At 36.3% G+C, this 17052-nt stretch overlaps 1 protein-coding gene and 1 pseudogene across 25 annotated transcripts in view; one reads left to right on the forward strand and one right to left on the reverse strand.

Annotated features, from left to right (window-relative positions):
• Positions 1 to 17052, reverse strand: part of TENM2 (teneurin transmembrane protein 2) — a 3534961-nt gene that overhangs the window by 679049 nt on the left and 2838860 nt on the right. The gene's annotated exons all lie outside the window — the stretch shown is intronic.
• On the forward strand, positions 13620 to 13858 carry LOC112926506 (phosphatidylinositol N-acetylglucosaminyltransferase subunit Y-like; annotated as a pseudogene).

Consider the following 17052-nt stretch of genomic DNA (forward strand, 5'->3'; position numbering starts at 1 on the left):
GGACATGATCTGAAATTGAAAAAATTGTTAGGAAAAAAATTTAAACCACTATAGGACTGCAAAAAGAATAAGAAAAAACCTGTCAACACAAAAGATTCCTTTCTTACTCTCTGAAATTCTAATCCAGTAATCATGTCTGCCTTCTAAAGCACCTTTCATCTGACTATCTCCGAGCCCTTTATGGTATTAAACACTCATTGAATCCCTGAGGTGGGTAAAATTATTCTAGTCATTTTACAAATGTATCTTTTCTCTCAAACCTCTCATCCTGGGGAGTGATAAGTCTGGGAATAAAAATCAGGAATCGATGAATGACCAGAGTCCTTATTCCTTTAACCTGTTTTATAATTACTTAGGGGAAAATTCTGTGATTTGCTCTGGGAAAGTGCCCTGATGAATTGAATGTAAGTTTTTGATTTGGTGTAAATTATCTTAATATATGCTAATGTATTCTTGCTTCTATCCTTGTCTCCACCTTTCCCCTCATTCCTTTAATTGGAAGGATTGAAGAATATGTTGGGATACGATAAAACAGAGAAATAGAAGTAATTAAAAGTGCAAAGAGAAAACGAGTTTAGTGGATATTTCCACATCTTTGGGTCTTACGGAATACTAGAAGAAACTACAAATCAGTTAGTCACGTGACCTTGGGCTAAGTATATAACCTCTCCAGACCTCCGTTTACACATCTGTAAAGAGAAGGTTAAATTATATAAATTCTAAAGTCCCTGATTGCTCTACTATTTATTGTGTGGCTCCACATTTACAGCCAACATGGTTTCTGTATTTTAGCATGAATCTTTATGATAAAAAAGAAAACTAAGATAAATATTTCCAAATATTAAATGTGGCTGAGAAGCACTCATAATGTCAAAACCATTCTTCTTCCTTCTTATGCCACTGTTCTTAACGGATCATGAAGAGCAAATAGTCCAATGTGGAGCCCACTGCTAGACAGCTGCTAGTCTACCAAAATAAGTGGATCTCAAGTTGTAGTCCCATTCCAATGACCCTATGCTACTGACTGACATGTTATGAATGTATCAAGTGCAGTCAATGTGACTGCCCCTTTGAAGGTGAGTTAAGTGGAGCCTCTGTATCCAGATTACCCAGGAGAGGAGGCCAATGTGATGACTGAGGTGTTCATTATGGGGAAGGGGATAGAAATATGGCTTAAGGGTGTTAAATTGTAAATTACCACACAGGAGTTGACAGAGAGATTAGTTCAGTCTTTGAGTGTGGAAGAAAGCCAAGGGACCATGGAATATCAGATGCTTAGTTGTCATTATTTCTGCCTCAAAGAGTGACCCCTCCCTTTCTTAAGCCAAGTCCCTGCCAACATCTCTCCATAAGACACCTAAATCATGATATTATCAAATGTAGGCACCCATTCATGATCAATCCTACCCATTCCTTCCTAATTTAGGCTTACATCTCAAAGAATATTTACCTTCTGTGCAACCTTCTGTCACTTAACTGTTCAGTTCAGCAGTTAGCAAAGACTTAGTGTTAGTCATCTAGGAGAGTTCTGAGCTAACAGAAGCACGGGGATCCATTTCTCAAATAAGGATTTCCTTTTAGGTCAGGGATTGAAACTTGAACTGTATAAAGTTCACACTGCAAGGTTCCTGGGCAGATCATGATATTTATAGGAGATAATTCCAGAAGGCAGTGACTCACAATAGAAGAATTTAAAAAGCCAGGCACTAGCTTCTGATAATAATAATAATAAAAAAAAATAGAGGACATTCCAGGTCTCACTCTACAGCAAATGACATGAATCATTTAGCTTAGCCCATGTGTTCTCCTTCAGGTGGTCTATGCTGGACCCTGGAGAAGGAGATGAAGATGGAGATGAAGCAAATAGATGCTGGACAAATAATGGGGTTCAGATCTTTGTTTCCCCACTTTCTAACCCACTTATTTTGATAAATTATTTAGTTTCTTGTGGTCTTATATTACTCATCTGCAAGATGCTAATAACATTTCTTTTTTCATGCAATTGTTCTGAACACTGAAGGAACAATTTCACATGTAGTAAGTATCAAGTAATTTTTTTTCTAATAATTTTATCACTTGCCAATAATAATTACTACACTTGGAGATCATTCCTACATAACTATCAAGTTTGTTCATTACCAATATTATTGCTGTTATTGGTATGTACAACCTATCAATATTACAAGTGTGGTCATAATTTACACATGGAGGGTACAGAAGGGAGTCTTGTCCAGAAGCATGTGCAGCAAATATAATTAAGATTATTGTGCCCAAACTAAGAAGATAAAATACAGTCTTAATGCAGGATATTTAAAGAGAGCTTTAAAAAAAGATTTTATTTATTTCTTCATGAGAGACACAGAGAGAGGCAGAGACATAGGCAGAGGGAGAAGCAGGCTCCATGTAGGAGCCCAATGTGGGACTCGACCCCAGAACTCCGGGATGGCAGCCAATGGCAGATGCTCAACTGCTGAGCCACCCAGGCATCCCAAAGAGGGCTTTTTAAAAATTCAAAAACTTTGGATGCACCCATAAAAGTAGAAAACCATACATATTATGTGAAAGCATGAATCAGATTTTAGTGGAAGTGGGTTTTGTTAATGCCCTTTTATTGTATTTCACGTATAATGCATCACTGAAAAATCATGCATTTTTGAAGATGTAAAAATTAACTATGGTTGTTTTCTTTATCTGTGTAGAACAACAATTAACCCTTTTAGAAAATATGCTTATCCACCAAGACCATGTTTTCAATGTTGGACCATCATGGTGCACCAAGTGCAGGAGTGATCTCTTTTAAGAGAAGAGGATCTTTGACCTGTCCTCATATTTATGTCCTATTTTTAACTGGCCATTCTCAAAAACCATCAAAGAGATCAGATTGCTTGAATGAAATTATAGAGAAAAAAATGTCAAAATATATGTTAACTCACTTGCCAAAGATTGTAGCTAGCAGTATCACCTATGTCATCTCATGTAAGCTTTAGGACATCCTAAGAATCAAGCACCATCTTCAGTTAATAAAGACATTTACTATACTCTGAGACAGTAAATAACCAAGCTGCCAAACCTCAGATCAAATCCAGTTTTCTCAGGATCCAAAATCTATGCTCTTCACACAACATGACAATAGTTGCAACCACTTCAATTACTAAACTCCAATAGCATCAATTAGAAAATATTCCCAATAATTTGAAAAGGGGTACAGAACAGCGGCTATATCATTGTTGGTCATGGCAGACTATATATTTAGATGTTATTATATTGAAAAACAAATATTTATGAAATATGCTTTCACATATGCCTTAAATTATTTGAATAAATATTAATCTTATCACCTGATTATATGTACATTTCTTCATAGCACATTTGGCTGCCTGACTTGTATTTTATGCTATAAATTTATTATTTTTTAAAAATTTTATGTCCTTCTCTAATATCCACTTCAGGAGATGAGGGCAAAACAATGTTTCATTATTATTTCATTATTTCTTGTTCCCCAGTAGGCCTTCAGTCTACATTTGTTTAACGAAAGGATAAACGATGGATAAATGAATAAGTGAATGAATGTATAGATACATATATATGTATGTATAAACATCATGGTTAGACAGGTCTACATATTCTAAAATCCAAAGCCTCATTATATAAAGAGATATAATAGAATGAAACTATCTCTGACAAGTGCCAGGGAAGATCATAAAAAATACCTTCCTTTTACACAATTGCCATTACATATATTCCATTACAGATATCAATATCTCTAAGCTATAACATGATATTTTAAATGTGCCCCTGGTATTAGTATTCTAAATGGTACCATTGATTTTCATGCTATGTAATAGGATACTTTAAAATACACATCTCAGGAAAACACCATCTTCTAGGCTTTTCCATCATAACATACATAAGTATCACATTCTGTGTTGGCATTCCCTCCTGGGCTCCCTGTCAAGATCCCTAAATGGTGAAACATTTATGTATCTATTCACACTAAAGGGTCAAAAATACACAACTATGTGGTAAATTAAGATCTTTGAAGTCCATCCCTCTTCCTAGTATAGAATTACTCCTTAATTCTAAATATTATAAAATATAGTCAACTGTCCAATTGAAATCTGGGAGGGTGTCCTGGGTTGAAGTGAGAATTGTCAGCAAACCATCAGAAGCTAGGAAAAGGCAAGGAAGGATTCTCCCATACAGGTTTCAAAGGGAGCATGGTCCTACTGACACCTTAATTTTGGACTTCTAGACTCCAGAATTGTGAAAAACTAAATTTCTGTTATTTTGATCCATCCAGTTATTTTGCTATGTCCGCCCTATGAAACTTACACAATTGGCAATGTACTTTTTGCACAGAAGAAAAAAATCCTTTAAGACAATGTTGGGAACTGTTGTTGATAATATGAAATTAGGTCTATTAAATGTTACTTAGTTTAGTAGATTGTATACAAAGATGGCCAAAACAATTATTCCTGTTCCTGTATCCATACCTCTTTGCTATGTGATTTCACTATTCTTCTTAATAGGAAGTAGAGTTTATTTTCCTTCCCCTTGAATTTGGGTTGGCCTTGTGGTTTATTTTAACTGTTAGAATATATCACACATGACACTGGACAACTTCTGGGTTTAGGCCTCAAGAAGCATTCAGCTTCTGTTTTCACCCCTCTGGAATGTGCTACCAACTATTTAAGGAAGCTCAGGCTACCCTATGGGAGGATGAGATCACTTGGAACACAGACAAACTCTCTTATCTTATGCTTTCTATACAAGAGTTTTTAATCTTGAGTGTGCATTGGAATCACCTAGAGGATTTATTAAAACTTATGAAACCCACTCCTAGCTTTTGATTCAGTAGACTTGGGACAGTGTCTGAGAATGTTCATTTCCAACTTTCCAGGTGATGCTAATGGTGCTGGTCCAGTGACCCAGTGACCACACTTCTAAAATCACTGGCCCCAGACCAGCCTTCATTTAAACTTGGAGATTATTCTAGTCATGTGACTGATCCCAGGTAAATCCAGCCGAAGATCTGCTCAGTTGACCTACCAGCTCCTGGGTTACAGGGTGGTTTGAAACACAGCAAGAAACAACTGGGACACCAAGTTATTCTGGCACTTTGTGTGGCTGGCTCCTCACTCATTGCTGGTATTATAACATCTTTTAAATTTTCACTGCAAAGCCATTTGTAGGTAACAGAAAGGAAACTAGAGAATACAATGAGAGGCAATGATGAAGTTCTTGCTTGGATGAGAACAAAACAAGAGAGATGACTTTATGTATGTAGGGATAGGTAAAGGCAATGAAAAACATATGCAGACAATTAATTACATTTTTCCTGTTTGACAATGACCCAGAGACATTTTTCTCAAACTTTAAGGTGTGAAGAATCCCTTGAGAAGCTCACTAACATTCAGTTTGCAGCGCTTGACTTCTCAGAGATTTAGTGGAGGCAGATAGGGAAAGGACACAGTAATCTGTATTTTTAAAACAACTATCCTCATTCCTGGTGGTTCTTATTCAAATGGTTTAGAGGTCCACAGACACCAAGGAAAGAGCTGATGGTAAGCTCTTGGGGCCAGACAACATTTATAAACCCCCAGAGACTTCACATATAGAAAAGCTCTTGAAAAATGTGCTAAAAACACCTGGCTGGTTGGGAACATCTTCTCTTCAAATATGAAGAACACTCTTCATGACTGATTTCTTTTAGTTGTATTTATAATCACTTCCTTTCTTTCTTCTCTATTTGGCTTTTATGTGATGATGTAAAAAACCCTCTGGTGAGAGAGTTTAAGGGCTTCTGGCTCAATTTATGCACTGTTAGTGGATCCTTGTCTCTAGTGCTAGGTCATCCCACCCCATGCCAAACCCCCTACTGTCACTCTCCCTAAATACAACATGCCCCCTTCCCAGAGCACTTTGAGACTGAGTGGGCACACTGAATATACAGAATGACCAGTGAGTAATGTGGGATTATTCCAGAATCCCAATTTTTCCTCTCCCACCTCTCCAGGATAGCAATCATCAAAAGTAATTCCAATATATATTTTACAGCATGTGATTATATGCTACATATGACTGTGATCCTGTTCCTCAAATTATTGATTTATATATCAGTCATCTAAAAGCAACATAATTTCAAAATATTTTGCTAATGGACAGGCTTTCAGAGAAAACATACTAATGTTGCTCACAACCTTCGGAGAGATGAAATGGAAGCCATTATATCTTTAGTTTCAACTTTAAATGTCTTTAGTAGTTTGCAGTCTTGTTTCACAAGAACATATAAATCGATTTGAATTATGGTCAAATTTCAATGTAGATATATTGATTCTAGAAGCCAATCTTACTATTTACATAACTAAACTTTGATGTTGTGTATGTGGGTTGATTAAAATTCCTGCTGCTCTAAAACACAGAGATTTTTCAGTTTAAAAAGTAATTTTTAAAGTTTTCAATTTACCCTAAACCCTCCTCCCTGCAAACACCTCACCCTCTGGAAAAAAAAAAAGTCTTACTTATAAAAGATAGGCCCCCTGTGGCACTTAATGAGTTACCCATCATTAACTCCACAGGATACAGTCAATAAATTTAATATGTGTGTACTTAAATGAAAGATCTGACAGCCATGAACTGTAAATAGGAATTTGGTATAAACTGAGATTTTTACGAGTAAAAAAATAAGAACAACATCATTGGAACTTACATTAACAATAAATTCTTCCTGGCTACTTCCTTCTTTCAGTTTTTATTAGGAGACGGAATTGATGCTTAAGGGCATTTAGGGATAAGATGGGAACAACTTACCATAATATTAGAAACTCTCCAGTGAGATCATTTTAGTTTAGTATCTATCCCCTTTTCCATCTTCTTGATAAGTGGGTGAAAAATAGTACTGCTCCCTGTTCTGGGCCATTCACCCTTCTATTTAGAAACCTTCTTAAGGAGGGCGAGAATTAATAGAGAAATCTAACTTTATTTTGTATTTAGGAGGCAATGGGGGACAGGGAAGTAACTTTTATGAATTATCTACCATGAGTGAAAGTACCAAGTGAGGCACTTTATTTAAGTAATCCTATTTAATTCTTCAAAGCCTCAGTTTTCATATATTTTTTAAGAGATCCATAATTCCTGTATTATAAACTGAGGCTTAGAAGTTTTAAATCCCCTACCCAAAGTCACACAAGCTAACAAATTTTAGAACTAGTGTCACTCTACTTGACTCTAAAAATGACTCCTCTACATCAAAATATTTAGCTCTTAATTCAGGGTGGGCACATTTTTTTTTTTTCTGCAAAGGGCCAGAGAGTAAATACTTTTAGTCTTTGAGGGGCATATGGTCTCTGTTGCAACTACTTAACTCTGCTATTGTAGCTGAAAGCAGCCATAGGCAGTTACATAAATGAATAAGCATGGCTGTGTTCCAATCAAACTTTTTTTTCAATGGACATTGAAATTTGAATTTCATTTAATTTTCATGTGTCATGAAATATCATCCTTCTTACATCTTTTTCAACTATTTAAAAAATGTAAAAGCCATTTTTAGTTTATAGACATAGAAAACCAATTGGCTGACTAAATTTGGTCCAGAGGCCATAGTCTGCAAACCCTTCCTTCAATTCCCTAAGCCATGTGGAGGTCAGGGGCTACATTTTTTGATTTTCTGACTCTTGTGAGTACTTCCTCATAGTGCCTAAAACAGAGTAGGCTCTTGCTTAACACTTGGTGATTGGATTGAAAGTGTGGTTCTCAATGGCCTCATTTTTATCTTTTCAATTGAACATTCCCTGCTCCTTTTTACTTGAGCTTAAATTTACTCCATTGCTGTAATTTCAAATTTTTTTCCAAGAAAAATAAAAGTTGTATCATTTAAAGTTACTGTACCTTAACAAATGCACCTAAAGTGGCACTGTTTTTGCATGCATGAAAGCTCAAAGCCTCAACAACTCCCATGAGCGATTAATCTTCTAACACTAATTAGATATTTGCTAATTAGCGTCTGATGTGTGAAATGAAAAAACATTTTGAAGCTGAAATGAATAGGGTCTAGGAAGATAGGGCTGTATTCCAGTTCCCCCTTTTCCATATTATTATCATATTTCATAAATATTAATAAGATCACATGATACCAGCCGCTCTATAAAATTATCTCTCTGAACGAAGGCTTTTGTTTGATATAATAGGGATGTGTCAATATTTTGCATATGGGAGAAAGCATTCAATGAAGGAAAGCATTTTTTCCCTCAATGTTAAAGAGATGTCATATTTCATGAATCACTTTTATGCTCGATCAACCAGTCCTACTTTTTAACCTAGAATACTTCTTCCCATAAGAGAAGGTAGAAAATCTGTCTCCAAATCATCACCTCTCTTCCTTTCTTACACCCTAATCTTGGTTTAAAAGAAGACTTAATAGGATGGAAAATATCTTAAACCTATGATTCAGTGCAATGAAATAATAAAAATCATTATGGAGTGGTCAATTTCAATAAGGAATTTGACTAGTAAAAGAGAGATATTTGAATTTTATTAGTTGCATGCATGAAGACAATCCTAAGAAACCTCCTTATGCCATCCTATGTTAAAAAAAGAAAAGAAGAGGAAAAAGAAACTATAGAGAACAGGATAGAGGTTTCAGTGCTTCCAACTCACACACATAGTGTATAATATTCAAGTAATAAATATTAAGTCATGTTGTAGTCATAAAATGTAACATTTTGATTAGGAATATTTCTCAAGTGAAAGCCTACATTAAACATATTTGGTTCTGAAAGAAAAGACCTATAATAACAAACTATTTCAGTTGGTGTGGGATTTTTTGAAAAACCACTCACCTGTGAATGCTGGTCATATCACAAATTATATCTAATTACAGCATTGATACAGTAATTTGAAATGATAGCTAAGCACAAGTTGACAAAGGTGACATTGAAACATAATGACGATGAGATTATCGTTTTCTTAGGCTGACATTTTGTGATTATAATAATGCTGATCAAGATGATTAAAACCATAATGAAGGGAAAGCTCTAAGAACCAGAACAAAACATACCAAGACTAGAGAGAGGCCAACTATCATTTTGAATCCTACTTCTTCAATAAGAGTTTTCCTGCCAGCATAAAATTAGGTACTTGTGCTAGTCCCAGAGATCTGTGGGAACCTCAGTTAACAGACAATGCTTTCTTTCTTTCTTTTTAAAAAATATTTTATTTATTTATTCATGAGAGATACAGAGAGATAGAGAAGCAGAGACACAGGCAGAGGGAGAAGCAGGCTCCATGCAGGGAGCCCAATGTGAGACTCGATCCCAGGTCTCCAGGATCATGCCCGGAGCCCAAGGCAGACGCTTAACCGCTGAGCCACCCAGGTATCCCTATAGACAATGTTTTCTATCTACACACAGGTTTCTGCTTTTCAAAGCTGGAATGAGAAGATAGATCATATATGTCAATTTATCCATTTGCACTGGGGATTGTATTCCAATTAGCTTGGAGATTGATTATCAGCTCCCAGATGCAAAACACCAATACACCATCTGCATTGATACTCAGTTATCAGGATCTTCAGCTTAAAATTCGTGATCTCAAGGCTCAGCAGTGTTGCAAACACCAAATGAATAGGAAAAGTCTGGCAGACACTACCCTTTCACTTATGATTAAATGAGAATAAAACTAGACAGCTTTTAATTACCAACAACAGAAAAATGAGTCAAGGGGAATCATACCCAATCAAGACATCACCAGTCAATCCAGCAGGCTGACAACTGGCTGAACCTGGGAAATGCACAATCTTCTGTATCTTGCTCCAACTAGCCTATTTAAATTGTATCAAGTTCAAAGTATCTGATGAGACTTGTAATTCCAGCTGAATTCTGAACCTTATTTCAAAAATGGAGGATAAATACATCTCAATTATTTAAAATTACCTTCCAAACCATACATGTGTTCTCAAACTTGTTTTTCTTTTACCTATGGTGTTTGGTGTCTTAAAGGATCAGAGATTCTTTGATACTCACTTGGAAGCAATTTGCAAAAAAATCTATGCACTAGCTAGGTTAGGTCCAATTGTCCCATTTTGCTGATGAGGCAACTGGGACACAGAGTGACAAGTTTGACTGTAAATATTGCCTCTTCATGTGAAACTTTCCATTACTTACAGTATCCTACACTCTGAAATATTTGAAAAGTTTTCCTCCTCCATTAAAGTGTCAGCCGACTGTTTGTTTTATAGTTCAGATATCATGGTTTTGTTATTACCACTTATTTTTCTACATATGGAAATATATGTATATATATATATATCCAGAAGGTATGTTAAAGTGTGAATTGCCTGATGTCCAATTGTATCCCATTCCTTAGTAAAATCTATTTCATTTGTAACCTTCATCCTTATACATTCTATCCTAACGAAACCCATCTGGGTTACAATTACACATTTCCCCAAGGATCACCTATGATTTTAATCTTTGAAACGTGCCCAGGAGGATGGAAGAAGACAGAGGTTATGAGAGCTAGTAAGAGCTTATAGAAGTACACACTGAGTGTCAGAGGTAGAATGTGGTGGCCTTTTCATAAGGTCTTGTTTTTTTTGTTTTTCAAAAAGACGAATCATCATCATTCTGAGAAAACCATATTTTTCCTGATGGATGAGGCTCCCATTTCTCTACTCTGAGTCAACCTATCCTTAGAACTTTCCATTTTTTATTTCATAAAAAATCTAACTATTGATATAATAATTTGAAATGATAGTAAAGCACACATTGACAGAGGTCATACTAGAAGATGATGATGAGATTGTTATCATCATGTGACTGGCACTGTAATGCATATACTTACGTACCATCTCATTTATTCCTGACAACATTGCTGCCTACGTTTTACAGATGAAGAAATCTAGCTCATAAAACTTTAAATCATTTCAATCCATTCTCTCAACAGTATTTACTTGGCACATATAGCATGCTGACCTTTGTGATGGGGCTGTGCATGTGATCTTGAGTCAAACAGACAGCTTATAAAGTTTACAGCTAAACCAACTACAGGGGCTGGTCTGAGGTCTTAGGTCAAGTACCTGATGAGTTCTTTTTCTTTCCTAGACCCACGTTAAAATAAAATGTACCCCACATTTCCTAACTCATAGACCTCTGTCCTCTTTCACATTTTATCATTATCATTTTTTATAAATCTAAGGGTTGTGGCAACCCTGAGTCAAGCAAGTCTATTGGCACCATTTTCCCAATGGTATCTGCTTCATATTTTGGTAATTCTTATAATATTTCAAACATTTTCATTATTATTATATTTGTTACAGTGATCTGTAATTAGGGATCTTTGATGTTATTATTATAATTGTTTAGGGGCACCACAAACCATGCCCATATGAGATGGTGAACTTAATACATATTGTGTGTTCTGACTCTTCCACTGACAAGCTCCCTTCTCTCTTTCTCTCTCTCTCCCTTTGGGCTTCCCTATTCCCTAAGACACAATATTGAAATTAGGCTGATTAATAATCTTATGATGGCCTCTAAGTGTTGAAGTAGAAGGAAGAGTCATGCATTTCTCATTTTAAATAGAAAGCTGGAAATGATTAAGCTTAGTGAAGAAGGCACATCAAAAGCCAAGATAGGCCAAAAGCTGGGCCTCCTATGCCAAACAGTTAAGTGATGAATGCAAAGGAAAAACTCTTGAAGGCAATTAAAAGTGCTATTCTAGTGAACACATGAGTGATAAGAAAGTGAAACCGCCTTGTTGCTGATATGCAGAAAGTTTTAGTGGTCTGGATGGGAGGTCAAAGCAGCCACAATATGCTCTCAAGACAAAGCTTAATCCAGAGCAAGGCCCTAACTGTCTTTAATTATATACAGGGTGAGGGAGGTAAGGAAGTTGCAGAAGCAAAGCTAGAAGTTTAGGTCGTGAGGTTTAAAAGAAGAAGCTGTCTCCATAACATAAAAATGAAAGATGAAGCAGCAAGTACTGATGTAGAAGCTGCAGCAAGTTCTCCAGAAGATGTGGCCAAGATAAGTAATGAAGGTGGCTACACTGAACAACAGATTTTCAATGTAGATGAAACAGCCTTCTTTTGGAAGACGATGCCATCTAGGACTTTCATAGCTAGAGAGAAGCCAGTGCCTGGTTTCAAAGCCTCAAAGGACAGGCTGGCTGTCTTGTTAGGGGCTAAAGTAGTTGGAGATCTTAAGTTGAAGCCAGTGCTCATTTACCATTCAGGAAATTCATGGGCTCTTAAGAATTATACTAAATCTACCCTGCTTGTACTTTACACGGAATAACAAAGTCTGGATGACAGCACATCTGTTTACAATTTAGTTTACTGAATTTTTTAAAAAACAATTTGTTTATCTGAGAGAGAGACCAAGAGAGTGAGAGTATGAGCAAGGGGAAGGGGGAGAGGGAATGAGAGAGGGAGAAGCAGACTCCTCACTGAGCAGGGAGCCTGACTCGGGGCTCTATCCCAGGATCTTGGGATCATGACCTGAGCCAAAGACAGATGCTTAACTGACTGAGCCACCATGGCACCCCACTTTACTGAATCTTTTAAGCCCACTGTTGAGACCTACTTAGAGAAAAAGATTCCTTTGAAAATATTACCACTCATTGACAATGCAATTGGTCACCCAAGAGCTGTGATGGAGGTGTACAATGAGATCAATGTTCTTTTCATGCCTGCTGACACAACATCCATTGTGCACCCCATGGATCAAGGAGAAATTTCAATTTTCAAGTCTTATATTTTTTTAAAGATTTTATTTATTTATTTATTAGAGACACACACAGAGAGAGAGAGAGAGAGAGAGAGGCAAAGAGACAGGTAGAGGGAGAAGCAGGTTCCATGTTGGGAGCCTCATGTGGGACACGATGTGGGACTCAATCCCTGAACTCCAGGATCACGCCCTGAGATGAAAGCAGAGCTTAACCGCTGAGCCATCCAGGCATCCCATCAAGTCTTATTATTTAAGAAATACATTTTGTACGGCTATAGCTGCCATAGTGATTCTTCGGATGGATCTGGGCAAAGTCAATCGAAAACATTTTGGAAAGGATTTCATCATTCTGGATGCATTAAGACTATTTGTTGTTGAAGCCCCGCGGGTGGCTGAGGGTGCCAGGCAGTGTGGTCATGGGTTGCCACACCATGCTGAGCAGAGCATGCTGCTGAGCATGCTCCAAAAGCCGCTCAGATATGAAGCATCGACAACTGAGTTGATTAATGACGAGTTGGAAATAGCTTTTCCAATTATTAATGGGGATCCTAATATGATACTGCAGGCAACTAGGATGACACATCAAAATAAGAAGAAGAAATGGGGCAGCACCAGATCATAATTAAAAACAACACCAAAGGGGCCCCTGGTGGCTCAGTCACTTAAGAATGTGACTGGATTTCGGCTCAGGTCATGATCTCAGGGTTGTGAGGTCGAGCCTTCATGCTGAGTGTGGAGCCTGCTTAAGATTCTCTCTTTCCCTCTTCCTCTATGTGCCTCCCCCACCCCGCTCAAGCTCGCTCTCTCTCTCTCTCTCTCCGAAAAAACAAACAAACAAAAAACAACACACAGAACTTAACTTTCTTAGTACTGCTTACCTTTTAAAAAGTCAGAATGGCAATCAGTAAGTTGGGGAGAAGATTGTTTCTGTCTCTTCCTACATTGCCCTTATTCTGCTGATCTCTTTAGCAGGTCTGTTCTACTCAGTCTCTGTGGAAGAAGCCTTGCCACAGGGCTGCACTAGCACAGTCAGCCTGTGCTTTTGCAGTCTGCTTAGGCTGATTACGATGCCATTTTCTGTGTTGTTCCACCTTTGGATGTAGATGGGTGTTAAACTCTTCAGATATAATTAATATAACCAGGGCCAAGATAGTGTATATATATATATATATATATATATATATATATATATATATATATAAATGATATGTATTGAGTGTCTGTCTCTGAAAGCTCAACCACACAGAAATACTGGAAACCCACTTAATTTGCAGGAAAGGTACTGTGCCTTGCTTCTCTCAGAGGTTTAGGACTATGGGAGGCTTAAGTTGCAGAAGCTTCTTTTATTATACTTTTGTTCTGACTTTGTTTTTTGAAAAGTCTAATTTATAACTACTGCATCAGAAGAAACATTTCAACAAAGTTTCTTATTGAAAATTAATGGTCCCAACCATCACCTGATGGCTTTATTTCTCACTCCAGTCATCTAAAAGTTAATCATTAACATTTTAATTGTTCATTTTAGATTCAGAGTATTTGGCAGTCACATGTTAAGGATAACTAAAATAATTCCAGAGGAGCTATGCTAGAATAGTTGTAAAGAAATGCATTTGAGGTAGTGTGATAGAAAACTACAATAAAATGGAAGTTTCATGTACTTGCAAACATTCTGAGTTTGTAAAATTACATTTGTTTCTTTGGCATCAAATGCTTACATGAGTAATAATAAAATGACACTTCCCATTTAAAAAAAATTGTGTCTCATGGGAAGAGGGCAAAACATCAATATGAACAGAAGTTTGGAAAAAGTTGATTCCAATCTTCATGGATGACTTTGAGGGGTTCAGGACTTCAGTGGAGGAAGTAACTGAACATGTGGTACAAACAGCAAGAGAACTAGAATTAGAAGTGGAGTCTGAGGATGGGACTGAATTGCTGCTGCACTCTCATGATAAAACTTGAACAGATAAGGAGTTGCTTCTTATGAATGAGCAAAGAGAGTGTTTCTTGAGATGGCATCTACTCCTGGTGAAGATGCTGTGGAAATTGTTGAAGTGACAACAAAGCAGTTAGAATATCACATAAACTTAGCTGATAAAGCAGAGGCAGGTTTGAGAGGATTGACTCCAATTTTGAAAGAAGTTCTACTGTGGGTAAAATGTGATCAAACAGCATTACATGCTACAGAGAAATCGCTCATGAAAGGAAGAGTCAATCAATGCAGCAAATTTCATTGTTGTCTTATTTTTAAAAATTGCCACAGACACTCTGACCTTCAGCAACCACCACCCTGATCAGTCAACAACTATCAACATCAACATCAAGGCAAAACCATTCACCAGCAAAAAGACTATGACTTGCTGAAAGCTCAGATGATGGTTAGCATTTTCTAGGAATATTTTTAAATTAAGGTACGCAAATTGTTTAGGCATGATGTTATTACACACTTAATAGACTACAATATAGTATAAACATACTTTTATATGCACTAGGAAACCAAAAACTTCATTTGACTTGTTTTATTGTGATATTCACTTTATTGCTATGGTCCAGAACTGAAACCATAATATATCTGAACTATGCCTGTATTCATGCTGCCCTTGGAGATGCAAAAGAACAGCAAAGAGGGGAACCCGGAACAACATTATAGACTAAATGGACCTAAGAGACATATACAGAACATTCTCTCCAATGATAATACAAAATGTATTCTTCTCAACTGCACATGGAACATTTTCTAGGACAGACCATGTGTTGGGCCACAAAAGTTGGCAAATCTAACAATGCTAAAATCATACCAACTATCTTCTCTGACTACAATGGCATAAAACTAGAAATCAGTAACAAGAAGAAATTAAACAACAGCCTCTTGAACAATAAATTAATCAAAGAAGAAATGAAAGGAAAATAAAAATGTTTCTTGAGACAAACGAATAAAAACACAACATACCAGTACTTGTGGAATGTAGCAAAAGCATTTCTAGGAGGGGAGGTCATAGCTAAATGCCTGCATTTAGCCAATTATACCAAATAAACAACCTAAATCTATAACTTAAGGAACCAGAAAAAGAAGAACAGACTGAACCCAAAGGTAGCAAAAGAAAGGAAAGAATTAAGAATAGAGTAGAAATAAATGAAATAGAAAGCAGAAAAGCAATGGAAAAGATTAACCAAACTAAGAGCCGGTTCTTTGAAAAGATAAAATTGACAAACCCTTAGCTAGACTAATGAAGGAAAAAAGAGAAAGTGTTCAAATAAATAAAATTATAAATAGAAAAACATTACAGTTGATGCCACAAAAATTCAAAGGATTATGAGTCTACTACTAACAACTATACACCAAAAAGCTGAATAACCTAGGATAAGTAGAAAAATTCTTAGAAACATTAGACTTAGCAAGACTAAGTGAAAAAGAAATAGAATACCTGAATAGGCAAATTGCTACTAGGGAGATTGAATCAGTATTAAAAATCTCCTAATCAAGAGAAACCCAGGACTAGATGGCTTCACTGGTGAGCTTTACCAAAAATTTAAAGAAAGTTTAACACCAATATTTATTAGGCCCTTCCAAATAACCCCCCCCAAAAAAACCCCAAAAAACAAAAAAACTTAAAGAGAAGGAAACACTCCCAAACCCATTTTACAAGGTCAGCATTATCCTGATACCAAAACCAGAAAAAGACACTACTAGAAAACCATATTATATATTATATATCAGGCCAATATCTCTGATAAATATAGATGCAAAAATTCTCAATAAACTATAGAAAACTGAAGTCAGCAGCACATAAAGGGATCATTCACCATAATCAACCAGGATTTGTCCCTGGGATCCAAGAATGGTTTAACATATGCAAATCAATCAGTGTGATACATCACATTAATAGAATGAAAGAAAATCATATGATCACCTCAATAGATGCAGAAAAGAACATTTGACAAAATTCAATATCTATTTGTGATAAAATCTCTTAACAAATTAGCAGAGAAGGAATTTATCCCAATATAATAAAGTCCATATATGGTAGGCCTACAACTAACATCATACTAGGTGGAGAAAGGATGAAAGCTTTTCCTCCACGATCAGGAACTAAACAAAGGTGCCTATCCTATTCAACACAGTATTGGAAGTCCTAGCAAGACCAATCAGACATGAAAAAGAAATCAAAGATAAAATTAAAAAATAAAATTGTCTCTATTCGCAGGTGACATGATTTTATATACAGAAAATCCTAAAAACTCAATAAAAAAATTGTTAGATCCAATCATTGAATTCAGTAAAATTCCAAGATACAAAATTAATATGTAAGTATTAATAACAATTCTA

Source organism: Vulpes vulpes, chromosome 4, assembly GCF_048418805.1.
Source record: "Vulpes vulpes isolate BD-2025 chromosome 4, VulVul3, whole genome shotgun sequence".
NCBI lineage: Eukaryota > Metazoa > Chordata > Mammalia > Carnivora > Canidae > Vulpes > Vulpes vulpes.